The following is a 16949-nucleotide window of genomic DNA, read 5'->3' on the forward strand; positions in this document are numbered from 1 at the left end:
AATTTTTTGAGCCTAACCAGAAGTAGGGTTGTGACTCATTTGGTAGAATACTAACCTGAGCATAAAAAGCTCAGGTACAGCACTCAGACCCTGAGTTCAAAACTCAGCACTAATATTTTTTAATTAGTAAGTAGACGCATCCTAGGGTCAGAATGCATTTAAAAAGCTTCTAATACATATTCCTTACCTGATTTAAGAAGTATCTGTCAAATAGGAGCATGTGGAGTTATCTCCAATTAACCACCAAAAACCAGAAGCAGAGCTGTGGCTCAACTAGCAGAACATCAGCCTTGAGTTAAATAGAAGCTAAAGACAATACAACAGACAAGGGCCTCATATCTAAAATACACTTAGAACACAAAAAATTAAATCCTCCAAAAACAAATCCTCAAAGAAACAACCAACCCATTAATAAGTGAGCTAAAGACTTAAAGAGAGACTTCTCTGAAGAGGAAATAAGAATGACCAATAGACACATGAAGAAATGCTCAACTTGGTTAGTCATAAAAGAAATGTAAATCGAAACAACATTGGCATTCCACCTCACCCCAATTAGAATGGCTATAATTAAGAAATCTAATAATAACAGAAGCTGGAGGGGATGTGGACAGAAGGGAATCCTACTGCATTGTTGGTGGAAGTGTAAACTTGTTCAGCCACCCTGGAAAGCAGTATGGAGGTTCTTCAAAAGACTCCACATAGGGCTGGGAAGATGGCTCAGTGGTAGAGCGCTTGCCTTGCATGCCTGAGGCCCTGGGTTCGATTCCTCGGCACCACATAAGCAAAAAGAAAAAAGCCGGAAGTGGCACTGTGCTCAAGTGGTAGAGCGCTAGCCTTGAGCTGAAGAGCTGAGGGACAGCACCCAGGCCCAGAGTTCAGGCCCCACGACCGGACCCCAAAAAAAAAAGACTCCACATAGACCTCCCCTATGACCCAGCAATCCCACTTTTGGGCATTTATCCAAAGGATCACAAATAAGGCCATGCTAAAGCTACCAGCACAACGATGTTTATCGCAGCATTATTCACCATAGCTCAGATATGGAACCAACCCAGATGCCCTCAGTAGATGAATAGATCAAGAAAATGTGATATATATGTGTGTGTGTATATTTTTTCTTTTTTTCTTTTTCTTTTATTTTATTGTAAAGATGCTGTACAGAGGGGTTCCAAGTTACATGAGTAAGGCAATGCGTACATTACTTGTAGATCATATTACCCCTTCCCATCCTTGTTGTTGTCCCACTATCCCTTCCCTCCCCCAGCTCCCACACTGTTCTCCACCCCATCTCCCCAATCCCCCTCCCTCCCCACCTGAAGTTGTGAAGTTCATTTCCAATATACTGTCCTGTGGATATCCTTGTTGCAATGGGTCATCCTGTGTCCTTGTTTCAGCATTCTGTTATTCCCCATCCCCTCCCCAGATTATATATATATATATATATATATACACACACACACACACAAGATATACAAGGGTACCAAAATCAAGTACAGTGACAACAGGGGATATGCCATAGGTGAAAGAACATACAAAGGAAACAATAACAAAAAAATAACATCACATGGTACATTTAAAACAACAACAATAAAGACAGACTTCTTGTGTCTATATCTTGGGGTTCATTTCACTTAGCATCATCTTATCTGGTCATTTGTACATGGCTTTTGGGCCTTTCAGCTCATCTGATGTATACTAATTATTCCAAAATATCCCTGAACTTCTTTTTGCTCAAGGTTAGCACTCTCCCACTTGAGTCATAGCACCACTTCCACCTTTTTCTGAGTAGGTTATTGAGTCTCATGGACTTACCTGCCCAAGCTGACTTCAAACTGTGATAGCCAGATCTCAGCTGCCTGAGTAGCTGAGATTATAGATGGAATGTTTATGCAATTGGTTTCTCTACCATGAAAAGCTACATAGTACTGAACTTTTCTACTCCCTTTCATTCCTTTGCAAAAGAACTCAGTGCTCACTTTTATCATGAGCTTCTTTTTTTCCTCTACTCTTGTGTTTCAGCTTCTCTTTTTCATTCCTTTTCTTTAATATCTTGACAAATAGAGTGTACAGCAACCAATGTACAGTAAAGAAAGAAAAGAATTTCTGTTATCAAACTTCTTCCACAAGAACTGCAGTGTCAGCCAACAATTTCCAAGCGATTGAAGGTGACAGCTTTACCAAAGCTTACTTCACTGCAAGAAATGGCTGTTGATTGTTGATACTTCCGACATGATTTCTCACTGTGCATGCCCTCCAAATATGATGACAGTGGCTTCATTTGATTTGTATGGCTGTTTTTCCCTTTTTGTATCCATGGCTTTGAGAGAGAATTTGGAGACATATAAAGGCTTAAACAAAGAATATGGCCTTAGAGTTAGCTTTGTGTGGTTGAAATACCAATTTTGTTAACTTTTACTATTTGAGAAATCTTGACAATGAGTAAACAATAGAATGTCTCCAAAGTCAGTTTTATGTCAAATAAACATGTCACTATAATTATACATATGCCCTGATATTCAGTATTTCATCTGCACATGTCAGCATTTTGTACCTTATTTTTATGGATCCTTAAATAACCTGCAACATAATACAATGTCATCACCTAGATATATTTTCATTGACAATTGCACTGGAAATATGTAAATTCCAGTTATTAAGGTGATCTAAGTTAAAAATAATAAAAGTATGGTATGCTGACAAAAATTAGGTTTCTTTAATCTGTTCACTTACTAATCAGAAAATACAAAGAAAAAAAATACTTGAATTGATGGACTTCAATCTTTTGTACTAAAATTTAACCCAGTTGTATCAAAACTATAGTCATGTCCAAGCCAGTGTGATGGTACAATCTTGTAACCTCAGCAAGACCTGAGGACAGAGGTAGAAGTAAGTATCATGGTTTACAGTTGCATAGGCAAAAAAAAAAAAGCATGAGAATCCATCTGCAAGTAAACCAAAACAAAATTGGCTGGAGGCATGGTTCAAGTGGTAGAACACTCATCAAGCAAGTACAAATACACACACACACACACACACACACACACACACACAGAGTCACACACACAGAGTCACATACAGAGATCCACATGGTAGGTTTCATTCTCATATATGTGTATTTGGGCTACCCTTCCCTAGGCATAGCCAGTTTTCATGAGCCATTTCAGCTTGTATCCTGGGCATACCCAAGTGGCTCATTAAATCAAGCAGCAGGGGGTTATGTATATATCAAAGCTACTTTTTATGACTGCAGAGGAAAAGTTGTAGAGCTTACTTTTCTAAATAACTTAAGATATCTCCAACTTTCCACTCTCCAACATACATCCTACAATGTATGCTTCTGAAAACTTGTCACTTGACACCCGCTTCCTGAAATCTTAATTTAAATAACCCAAATGAGAGTTTCCTTATGTTTTAAAATTTAATTTATTCTTCTCCCTATATCTCTATCTAACTAGTCATTTATTTTTACTGCACAAGACATTCTTTTAATTATAAAAGTAGCTCAAACTTTAAAAATCACATATAGGGTTAAAGGCATAGAATAAAAAGGCCCATGGCAGTCCTAGGTATAACACAGCCAATATTTATATAATTTCCCGGGTAATATCTGAGCCTACACAAGGTGCTTTGTTCTGTTGTGTTGTTTGTTTTTTTTAACAAAATAAGAACGTTTTGTGCATAAGGTTCTACAAAATATTTCACCTTCAACTCCCTGATAAAAGCCGAAGGGAAATCAGGGAGGGCAAGGAACATTATCGTGTTACACTGGCAGCTGCCAGCCAGCCTCGCCTGGAGGCTCATGTGACAGTCAGGCATGATGTGCTGCTAGAGACAAACTCAGATAATCCCCACAGGTGTGAACAGACCTAAAGTCAGCTGTGCCGCATCAACATTCCAGCCGAACGTTTCAAATCCAACGCTAAGCAAGTACTAGGAGAGTGATGGTAGGCATATGAAACAGAGAGCACATTTATTTGTATTTCTCTACCTATGACTCTGGCTCAGGCCGATACCTTTGCACCTGCACTGTGAGACTCTATCCATTTCTAAAGGAACAGAATTTGAGTGCCCTTGTAGGGAGAGCTGTTCCTGGGTGTGCTGAAAGGTCATATTGCTCACTGGAGAGGAATATCTCCTCTTGTGGCTGCCCTTCTGTGTGCCTAGCACCTCCCTTCCCTTGTACTCACATCAAGGCACTTTGGTTCCCAGAGCTCTCCTTTTGGCTTTATTTTCTTGTCCCTCAGTTTCATCTCAGATTTCAAAAGTGCTTGTGGAAGGACAATGGAGCTCTTAGGGGATCCCTGCGGTGATGACTCAGAAGACAGTTCCAAAGTAGAGATTCAAGATTTCATGAGCAGATGGTGTGGGAAGGCCCACTCACCATCAGCAAAAAGGGAATATATCACTGCCTTCCCCGGGTGCAGGGAGTCCACACTTTCCAATAAATAAATCCAGTGGAACATAAACTTGCTCTTAAAAAAACAGACAGGGGATGACTTATTCACTGCCTCTAAGTACCTCTCCCAGCCCGGGAGATGTCCTGGGCTGGTGGCTGGATTCATTGGGCTCTACTTGCTATAACTTGGACCCAACAACAAATGCCCTTTGGTGTAGCTACAGGTCCCCCGTGATATGAGCCTGCTGAATTTCTTGGTGCTTCTAGCCTGCAGCAATCTTCCCAAAGACTTTAGAGTCCCTTTGCCCATCAGCTCTTCCTTGAAGTTTCTTCCACATCCAGGACTTCCTATTAACATTTTACTGACCACAGAGGCCTCAATAAATACATGAGAGGCAGAGTTGGACACTATGTGTGTGGTCTTTAGTTTCTTTTCCCAGTGACTGATGCAACTGGATGTTCAGTTAATTCAAAGCTGTTCAGTCAGTTTCTCTGACTTAGTCATTTAGACTATGGAGGGCCTAAGTCCTAGGTGAGCACACCTGTGCACAGGAAAAGCCTGGGGGACATGCAGACTAAGGGTTCAAGGCCATTTCTTCCCCAGGTAAAGAATAAAGAGGCAGAGGAGTAGACATGTACAGCAAAGCCACAAGTTTATTGAAAGAGAGAGTAGAGTACAGATGTTTGGAAGAGAGGGACCCCAGAACAAGAGCCCATTACTGTCTTCTGGGAAGGTAGCTGTTGTATTACATATCTCCTCCTCTGGGTGACCCTTTCTTTCTTGAGCACTGCACTGATTGCTTGTTGGCTGATGCATTCTGCTACCTGCTTCTTTGTGTTGGATCCCCTATCTCAGGGCAAATGATGAAAGTGTATGCAATCATGCACAAGGCACCACCTTTCAAAGGTATGGGATTTGGAGCAAGAACCAAGGGCATTGTGGGAACAAGTGCCATTTTGAGCAGGAACTTGAGGCATTATGGGCACAAGAAGCTTCATGATGGACAAAAATGTTGTCTGCCACATGTAACATCCACCATTTTTTTATCCCTATCTACCTAACAATTCCCCCTTGTTCTCCTCAGGAACATAGCCAAAGCTGCTAAAAGACTCATCATTCACAGGAAGAAAAGGCTAAGTCCACAAACTGTCTTGACATAACTAGCCTTATTAGGGCAACTCAGAAATATTCCAATGTATTTAGCCTAATAGAAGACAATGCTGTCTTCCTTCAGAGCTGTAGTAGTCCCCTTTATCTAGTTCTACCTTCTGAGATTTCAATTATCAAGGCCAACTGTGGTCTACTACACTACAATAAGATATAGAAAGACAGATATAAATATATACATAATGTATGGGTATAGATATATATGTATATATAGATATATGTATAAATAGATATGCATATATTTATTTGTCTATATAGATATGTAATAGATATACATAGATATGTGTATATATGTATATATTTATGTATATTTATATATGTATATATGAAATACATGTATATGTGAATGTATGTAGTATGTACATATATATCTTACTGCAAGAGAAAATGCACACTTTCACATAAATTTTATTACATTGTATCATTGTCATTATCCTATTTTATTATTAGTGCTGTTTATCTCTCCCTTTAATTTATAATGTAAGCCTTACTACAGTATCTGTGAGCTTTTAAGACCACACATACATGGTTGTGTATACTATCTATCAGTGGTTTCAGGTGTCCCCTGAAGGTTTGGGACATATCCCACAGATGAGTGCAGGGTAAGTTGTATATTAGCAATGTGGTTCAAGTTATTTTATTCCCCTGATAAATGCTTTGCGCTGATCATCCTTCTGTCTTTGGAATTCCACTCAGCTCCGTCTCTGGATGGTTAGGGGGATTCCTGGTATAAACTTCTCTGATTCTTCTTTTAGGGTGGCTCCAGCCAGGGAGTTAACCAGATAGAGCATCATTTCTGTGCCAGCAATTGTCTCTGACACCCACAATACAGTAATCCATCCCTCCTGCTCCTACATATCCCAGTGCTAAGGTACTGCCACCATGAACATCTTTCTTTAGAGTTAAACATAGTCATTGTAAAAATGACAGCCTATATGTATTCTAAATCAGCTGGGCAAATAAAATGATCATTGTGGATCGTTATTCCCTCATAGGGATTCTCCCAAGACTAGATTAACTGTGCTGTTTCTGTTTGATCATTAGGGTAGGGAAATCTAAGATACAGCTTCTATTTGATTTTGTTAAGTGGATGACATTGAATGTCATCATCATTGGATGAAGGAAATAATGTTAATGTGGAGATTTAATCAATGTTTCCTTGCATAATATAAAAATGTGCATGCAAGTATCAGCCCTCCCCTCCCTCTGAGTTTCATTATCATCATTGCATAATTAAATAATCATGGCTTGATGGCCCTAAAGATAAAATGCTCCTGACGTTAAAAACATACTTATATACAACAAATCATAGTGCCTTTCAAATTATAGTTTTAAGGCATTTATTATTTTGAAACTGAGATTTTTGCATCCGTGGGAAAAGAAAATAAAATCTAAATCCAACTTCCAGACCAAGGGAGATACTATATTTCTTGATCAATCCTTTTAAAGTATATGTTAATATTTGAGTCTTTAAAATAATACTTTTTATTAAATGGCAGAAACTGTGACTTCCACAGAAGAGAAACACAAAAGACGTCCAGTATTTATATTTTTGTTCCATTTTGTTTTGTTTTGTTTTGAACAGAGTAACTCTATGTAACCCAAGCTAGATGTAAATTTGCAACCCTCCTGCCTCCACCTTCCAAATGCTAGGATTGCAAATGTGCACCATCATTCCCACTGAGTAGTAGTATTTTATTAAAATATTTTCAAATATTACTCAAAACCATAACACATAAGAATAAGCCCATGATTAAAATATCATTGAATACTGACTATTAAAAATGATACAAATTGAGGGCATACAAATTAAAACCACAAGTGATTTGTACAAAGGAAAGTAACTGATTAAATGCAATATCATGGTTATATTTAAACTGGGAGGAGTTGTTTCACAATGCCCATTATATAACCTTTGCCAAGTTAGAGCTTTCCTGAACTCTGATTTTTCCACATGAAACGTTTCTGATTTTCCAATTTCTCAGACATCTATAATTCAATTTACATAATTTACTCTTCCATTAAAGATATTTACACTGGAAGTCAGTAAAAACACTTTTTTTAAATTTTTGCCTGTTACAAACATTTGCCAATGTAATTGAAAATATATTCACTCCTCAGCAGATGTGCATGAGGTCTGAGTTCTGCTGCAGGGACTTTCCAGTCCCTTCAGACTCACAGAGCAAAGAGAAAACCATTCCTCCTGAAACTTGCATGACATGCAAGTGCCTGGGGCAGACACTATACAAATAAGGGAGACACGTGCAGGTTAACTGTGGCTGTAGCAAACATAGCCATCCTATGGGATGACGAGGAGGGAAGACATCAGGGAGAGAGAGAGTTGTACAAGGGACTGAGGTACACAGAGCCGGGGCTGGGGAGCGGGGGGAGATGCTGTCCCTGGAATGCTGTCCTTACAATATCAACAACCTTTCATGTGAAAATCCTGGTCAGCAGTGACCATCGGACTTTAAGATTAATTTTTCTAAGATAGTAAGCCATGGAGAAGTACGTGCTTTCTGATATTGATATAGCTGCTCAAAGATGTCCTCAATTGTTCTAAAGTCCTACTATTCTATCATTCAATAAAAATTACAGGATATCATTCCACACCAAAAGACCAAGCTAAATGACGTCACTAAGGCTAAAGATCCAATGAGGCCAAGCCAGATTTCTCCACAGGACAGCTCAAAAAGCACGGTAATGAACTTTCTTCTACATTTGTCCTTACAAGAGAAAATCATCCCAATGTTAACCCATCTTTCTTTTTTTCTTCTTCTCTTTTTTCTGTTTTCCTCTGACAAGTCTGTCTTTACTTTCTATGTCTACTTTTCCCATCTCTTTACCATCTATAAAACTAACCTCTTCTGTTCAGCCTACCAGAACATTTCTTCTATTTTAAGAAATGATACGTTAACTGATTCTAAAAATAAAAATAAAGCTAATTAAGAGCTTTCAACTAAATTGTTTTAATTTTTCCCTTGGATTCTATCTTTGTTCTATTCACTATGCTTCCTAGCATTTGTACAGCATGGTTGCAAGAAGGCTGCTGCTATTCCTAACATCACAGCAGATAACTCTCCTCTTTCTTCTTTCATAAACTTATATATTCCTAGAACAATAATCCCCTCAGTCCACACAGTTGGATCCCCCTAAAAAGCTGTACTAGCCATGCATTTTATATAGTCTTATAATTTTATACCTTAGACATCCCAGACCTGGAGGGACTGCCCCTAACTTTAGCCAATTCTTAGTAACTTTCAAATGCGAACCAATCAATCTAGAGCCCAAACTACTAAGTATACTCTTCATCTAGCTTTTATACTGTGAGCTACTACATAGCTGTCTTAATCACCCCAGGTACAGGTACCAGACAACATCTAGAGAATTCTCTACCTCACTACCTGCTGAAATGATCAAATTACCTAAACTTCCCTAAGTCCTAAACTGCCCTGTTTCTCGAGTTCATTTTCCAGAAACCACATTCAAAGCCTCTGGTTTATGTTTTCCACTCATTTTTCTCTGCTGCTGACTATCCTGGTATTTCCTCATAATGGCATCATAGTTTGTTCCCACTTCTAGTGATCTGTATTACCAGCATCTTTACAGTGGCAGCATTTCCTGGTCTTCTGGTAGTAGCCACTCCAAACTAAAGGAAGAAACAAAACAAAAAAAACTCCGAAAACAGAACAAGTCAAAGCAAAAACCTATCTTGGGAGATTAACAGTGATCAGAAAACCCTCAACCTCAGGAAAAAAAATCAATCCTAGTTGCAAAATAAACAGGGAGTAAAAAGGATGTGTACAAAGAGGACTGAGTCTATGATGAAGGATCTTGTACAACAGATTTCTTTTGGTACTGGCTATGTGGTCATCTGGGTGTCTTGGTGGAGATGAGCTGTTATCTACAATTCCTTCATCGACAATAGATGACACTATCTTTTCCTAAGGAGAAACACAGTACCTTGATATCTCTAAGCCTCAACGGGAGAGGAAAAGGGGCCTCCCGCAAAATGTTTGCTTCTTGTCATGTCCATTTCTCAAGCACACTGACACTCCTGTATCCAAAGTTGATCTTCACATGGTTTCTATTATCCACAGCCAATCACTGCATGGGAATGGTAAATGGAAGTTTCCAAAAATAGAGTAATCTTCCATTTGCTATTGTACCATTCTTGAGTATCATGGGCTCTCATGCCATCCAGTTCTATCCTGCTTGGGATATAAATCATCTTTTACTTCTACATATCCACATTGTGTGAGTTATCCACCCACTGATCATTTAGTAAATATCTTGGTGTGGTAGATTGAATATAGCACTATTGTGTTTATCTCATCCTTATTCTAATTAATAATGGCTCTAAAGCACAAGAAGAGTGATAATGAAAAGCTTATTCCAATATATCCCTGTTGTTGTTCTATTTTATTAGTAGTTGCTATAAACCTACTACTCTTTTGAATTAAGCTTAATCATGGGAAAAATAAAAGTAATAATTGTATTTTGTATGAACCAGGATTTCAGGTATTGACCTGATGTTTTGAAACAAATTCCCAATGAATTAGGGGAAACTACTGTACTTAGAGAAAAATTATTGTTTTTTCTTGAAGTCCTAGAAGCTCCTTTCCAATTGTTTATCCTGATCTTCAGAGACACTTCTTACATTTTAGTTCAAATTATTTTATATGAGTTGTATGATTCCTATGTGCTTTGATTTGAAGAGAGAGTTCAATATTCCAAGTATATTTTGAACCACAGATTCTTAAAGGCACCTTTTGCTTCTAGGAGAGCTCATCCTTTTGGGAGAAGAAAACTTAAGAAAAGGGTTGATTGACCATGTCTGGACCAATGGAAGCTGCCATGTTGTTATTAAAGCAAGTTGAATAGAAGCAGTCTAATGAGACTTTAACCTCAAGGGATACACTTGACCCATGATCTATCAGCAACCACACATATTTCCTGAACATTTTGGATGTGGCTAGGCTGATGAATGAAGTGTATTACTTTACTCCTTCTTATTGTTTAATTAGACATATAGAGCCCGGCAATTGTGGCTCATACCTATAATCTTAGCTTCTAAGAAGTCTGAGATCTGAAGTTCCAGATTTTAAGGTAGCCAGGGGCAAGATTCTTGTCTTTAATTAACCAGCAAAAAAAGCTGGAAGTGGAGATGGGGTTCAAGAGGTAGAGCACCAGCTTTGAGTGAAAAGGCTAGATGAGAATGCAAGGCCCTGAGTTCAAGCTCTATTACTAACACCACACACACACACACACACACACACACACACACACACACACACACACACACACACACACACACACACACACACACACACACACACACACACACACACACTATCCAGAGCTAGTGCTAGTGGCTTTTCTGTGGACAGCTTTAATGTCACCACACAGTGGTGTCTGATCAATACAAAAGATTTTCTTAGTCATGAGAATGTAAAATGCATTTAGAACTTAACTTTCAGCAGATTGTTGTGATAATCACCTTTCTTCCATCTCTTGTCTGCCAAAGAACAAGGAAAAAGAGGCTTGGAGGTAATTCTGATGTGAGGGCTTTCCTCCAGATTTTAGCTGGGAATCTTGTACTTCCTGTATTTAATGAATCCATCCACTTTCAGAAAGTCTCACAAAGGTGGAGTTTAATCAATAGAAGAAACACAAGTAGACGGCCTCAGAACTGCAGCAGCTTTCTAACTATCTGCTTGCCCACTGATACTCCTGAACTGTTTCTTTGGGCTCCTCTTCTCTAGTACCAGATAGTACAATGAAACTGTTCATTGATATATGAAAATGACTTTCTGGACCACTTGATAAACTCCCTTGATACCAGTGGAATCCATAGGGCCAAACTGCTATTCCTGCCCCACAGTCAATCAGTTGACCAATTCCCTGCATCTGTTCCAATTGGTGCTTCTCCCTGCTGTCAGCATTTTGAATGCCACTCTTCCTTGGTTCTCCACCATCTGTGATTTACACTCCCAGGGGGAACCCTGCTGCCAGCTTGGAGAATCCTCATTCCTCCTGGCCTTGTTTCTCAACATGTTAACAACCTCAGAGTCTCAGGGAGGATCCTGTTCTGGGTAGGTAAAACACAGTTCCTTTGAAGTACATTTTTCTCCTTTAGAAATAATGTCTCATTCCACTTTCTTGCAAGTGTTCCACATGATTTTTTAAGGTTTAGCAAGAACTCAAGCGAAGCTGTGGAATGCTTTCTATAATTCCTACTTGTCCATATTTGTCTATTGTTGAAGAGACACCTGCCCTCTAATGGTGATCTTTTGCAAAGGGAATGCATGCAAACCTTGGAGTCCTTTGTCAGCAAATAACTAGGCTCTATAGAACAACCAGTCTTTCAAACCACTAATTCAATCTTTTATATTCTTAGAAATGTGCTATACCTCAAAGGATACTTTAAAATTATATCTAAGTGGCTGGAATGATGAGTTTTACTTAAACATGTCAGTTTGTGCATACAACGTGTCTTGATCAGGCTTGGAGCCATGGCTCAGATGGTAGAGTACTAACCAATGAACAAAAGTATCAGGTACCAAGATTGAGTCCTGGTTTTGGACCTAAAAAATGCATCTTGATCAATGTCACCCCTTTCGTTATTTTCTCCCATCTCTCACAACAGCCCTACCTATCCCCTCAAATTTCCTAGTTCCATTATTTTTACCTATACACATTCAATATCATGACTGCATTCACTCACTCTTCCTCCCTCCATTCAAGTCCCACCCCCGATACCTTAAGTTCCAGCTTTCTGGTATTCATTTTATTAAACTGTAAGCTATTTGTTCAGTGCAGTTATACCATTGGAATCCTCCCTTATATATACCATACTTGAGTTAATATATTTTTGTATATATGCATATGTCCCTGTGGGTATATATATATCTTCTATACATGAGAAAAAAGTATACATCTTTGTCTCTCTGAGCCTGACATACTTCACTTAACATCATTTTTTCCATATCCATCCAATTTCCTGCAAATAGTCTAATTTTTCCTATTGGGTAAATAAAATTTCATTTTGTGTGTGTGTGTGTGTGTGTGTGTGTGTGTGTGTGTGTGTGTTGTGTGTCTATTTTTCTTGGTCCATTTGTACATTGAAGGGCATTTGAGCTGTTTCCATAACTATATGAATTCCTGTTACTACAAAACTACTTAAGCAAGTTTTAATTAATACTTACCATTTATTAGTATGCAGTTTAAGAAAATAGAGAAGATGCCACTAGACTAGTTTTATTTAAATGGTAGTGCTACACATAGATTTTAACATGTGCACATCTGACATTTGGTTGGCTAGCCTTCCCTGAGTTATAGCCACAATTCTCTTACGAAAGATGTTAGCTATCCCATTTTGGAGAAGATTGTTGAACATTCACCACAGGTTCTCATATATAAGTACTAAAAGTGATCAATTCTTGCTTCCACTGCCTGGCTGGAAACTGTAGCAAAATAGCCTTAAAATCTAAATGTGGCCAGGCACTGGAGGATCATGGTTATAATCTTAGCTACTCAGGAACATAAGACCTGAAGATTGGGATTTGAAGCCAGCTGGATACGAAAGCCCATGAGAGCTTTATTTCTGATAAGCTAATAAAAAAGCTAGGAGTGGAGCTATGGCTCAAGTAGTAGTGTGCTAGCCTTGAGCACAAAGCTCAGGAACAGCACCCAGGCTCCAAATTAAAGCCCCAAGACCAGCAAAAACAATTACAACAAAGCTAAATGTACCAATTTGCATTGTTTGGAGATTTTGTCATTATTATTTCACCCTTTGAAAAGATCATGTATATGACTCGCTTTCTTTCTGCTAATTCAGTATTTTTAGGGAATAAAATATGTTGATGTAGCTTGGGAAATAGAGCTATTTTTCATATATTTGCTCTAGAATGGCCAAGATTAGAGCATTCCTGTCTGTAGTTACACAATTATCTGAAAATCAGCCATATCTGCAAAATCTACTGAGTCAGAAATTGTCTAAGATGATGTCAAGCCAAATGAACTCCAAGACATGGACACAGAGGTTTTTCTTTGTTGCTACTGTTCTCAATGTACTACTTTTTTCTTTTTGTGTTTTCCCTCCTATGGTACCCTGGGTATTGTATTGTTTATCTGAACTAGGGAAGGGAAGGGGAACAACAAAATGATGAGATAAAGGACAAAGTGGGAACCTATGCAACACTGATTCTCACAAGACAATATGTTGGAAATGATCTGTACAATTTGGCAAGGGTATGGGGGAAGAGAAAGAGGGAGAAAAATGAGGAAAGGGGTAACAAGTTAGACAAGAAATGTACTCACCACCTTACTTATGTAACTGTAGCCTTTCTGTACAGCACCTTGACAATAAAATAAAAATAAAGAAAAATAAAATTTAAAAAAAGAAATTGTCTTAACAGTGTTTTTCTACTCTTACTTTATCCTGTCGAAAGCTGCTTCCAGGGTTTTAAGTCCCTCCCTGATCTTGGAAAAAGGAAATGGGGTTTTGTTTTGCATTTTAAGATGAGTCCTTCAGATGGATCATAGCTATCTCTTTCTAGGTGGATAGTTAATAAATTACACACTGAATCTCTCATGCACATTGAGAATTCCCAATGACTGCTGAGACTCCTCAGCTCTGTAAGAACACATGGAGTAAACCTTGCACATCACCAGCTCAGATTCTTCCAGCAGAAAATAGTAGTTAATTATCAGGACTAAATGTGAAGCATCAGGTTGTCTTCTGGAAACTTCTAGCCCTAAGCTATGAGACATGAAAGTTCATTAACAGTGGAGATATTGGTTTCATGGGATGAAAGTCTACATCCAGCACATATATTATATTTCAGATTGTTTTTCCCTTATAATCTCTGAAGATATTTCAGTTATCTTGAATTTAGATGAAAAAATTATTACTACTATTTCATGTAGGTTTTCATTGATTTTCATGTAGTTATTACCATTAATAACGTACTCATCCTTAAGAGAATCTATTAAGGGAATAAATCTTTCTGAAAAGTTACCTTTCATGTACATTTGTAATAGGGTTTTTCCCCCTCTTTTTCTCCCTATCCAAGTCAATTTTGTGTGTGGAAACAAGATTTCAACAGCTTGGAGAAACATATAAAAGTATTCAAGTCTTTAGGAATGTTTTCACTTTCTAAAAAAATGTCTTAAGTAGAAGTGTGGGAAGAAAATCAATGTACATTAAAAGCGGACACGGAAGCTGGGCTCTGGTAGCTCACACCTATAATCCTAACTACTCAAGAGGCTGATATCAGAGGATTGTGGTTCAAAGCCAGGCAGGGCAAGAAATTCCCTTGAGACCCATATCTCCAATTAATCACCAAAAATAAAGAAGTGGCAATATGGCTCAAAGTGGTAGAGTGCTAGCCTTGAGCAGAACAGCTCAAGCCCCAAATTCAAACCCCATCACTGGAAAAAATATATAGATATGTGTGGTGCTCAAAAGAGAGGAAAATCACACATTTCCATGGGCATAATTGAGATAATAAGATCAGGAAAAAGAGTCTAGCTATGTCTTATAGATGAAGCCAAAGAGCCATTTGCAAAAGGCAAGTGGATGGACAAGTCACATCCATTCAACAGCCATTGGTATCCACCCCCTTTGCAAGGTGACCTGGTGGATATTAAAAGAGAAAAATATAGGGAGTGGTTAGTAGGAGGCCTGGGGATCTGGTGGGTGAGAGAGGGAGCTTCATAGATAGATTAAGAACACCATGTAGACATCACCACACTTGCAAACTTAAGATCCCATTCAGTAAACAAGAGATTGTGGTAGAGACTATACTGTATTTATTGAAAGTCAGGTGAACTTGACCCTGTGCATTTGCTTATTTCTCACACAGGAACTTTTTAAAACAACAGCAACTTGGTTTCTAAAGGAAGAAAAACAGATTGTATTCTCCGAACAATTATACTTCTTGTGAAGTTTATGTTCATATCCCCCATGTCTTCTCTTGATTTAAATTTCATTTCTCTTCCTAAGACAACCCTCTTTCTCTTGTAATGTGGAATAGATATCTATGCCTCTATGGAACCTATTTTGGCTGTACAACTACTAAACACACAGGATTCATTACTACTCTGGTAGAAATACAGGCATCTCACATAGATATTATCATGGACCAACAAATTTAGCTTTGTAGATCAGATAAACTTGGCTGTTATCTATATGAAAAATCTCTGGGTCTGGTGCCATGTAAGACTCTTCCTGATTGTTTTCAACCATCTTCCTCAGGACTATGAGTAGACAAAAAAGGAAAGGCATTTTCTTGACTTGTGAGAATTTTCTGGAAGTGTTTCTCAGACCAAAAGGAATTCTCCTGCTGGAACTAGAGGAAGTCAGCACTGGCATTTGTGGTTTCACAAGCTGGCATTTGGCCAGAGGTCAGCAGTTTTGAATTTGGATGCCAATAATGGCATTTGGCATCAGTACTAGTAGAAGAAAGCTAACATGCTGCAAATACTTTCCTTGTGTAAAAGCTGAGAGAAAACAAGATTCAGAGCCAAGAGCCTAGAGGGCTTCTGGCAGTAGCCCAGTACCTGGAGGCCCTAAAAAGACACCAATTAGAAGCTTGTCCTGAGACTGAAGAAGTAAGTTCTCAGGTTCTTACAGAGACTTGAGATATATCAATGCAAGTAACAGAATACCTTCCAGGCGTTTGTTTCTATCCTCCTAGGAGGATGGGCAAATAAAGAGTAAACCAACTGTGGTGCTAGTTATGAAGGAGTAAGTTGTTAGGAAAGATCCATGAGACAGAAGCCAGTCAATTACCCTGGCAAGCTCAAGCCATTGAAGAGGATCATATAACAAATTTACATTGTGAAGAAGGCTAGAGCAAATTTCCCCTGTTTTCAAGAAATTCTCATATAAGGACTAATAGTGAGTCTTTCCATTTCCTAACAAATGGGGTGATATCAATCTTTCTGATGGAGACATAGAATTCCATTGTGTGTGTGTGTGTGTGTGTGTGTGTGTGTGTGTGTGTGTGTGTGTGTGTGTGTGTGTGTTCCACCTTTTTTTGATCCATTCATCTACTATGGAGCATCTGGGTTGGTTTCATATCTTAGCTATGGTAAATAATGCTGCAATAAACATAATTGGGCTGGGAGCTTTAGTATGGTCTTGTCATCATTTGTGTAAATGCCCAAAAGTGGGATTGCTGTGTCATAGGGGAGCTCTATGTGGAGTCTTGTGGACCCTCCATACTGCTTTCCAAAGTTTACACTCCCACCAACATTGCAGTAGGTTCCCTTCTGTCCACATCCCTTCCAGCATCTGTTTTTATTAGATTTCTTTTTTTTCTTTATTATTTTTTTATTGTGAAAATACTGTACAGAGGAGTTACAATTACATGGGCA

The sequence above is a fragment of the Dipodomys merriami genome, unplaced genomic scaffold (assembly GCF_024711535.1).
Source record: "Dipodomys merriami isolate MVZ:Mamm:240054 unplaced genomic scaffold, mDipMer1.0.p SCAF_5, whole genome shotgun sequence".
NCBI lineage: Eukaryota > Metazoa > Chordata > Mammalia > Rodentia > Heteromyidae > Dipodomys > Dipodomys merriami.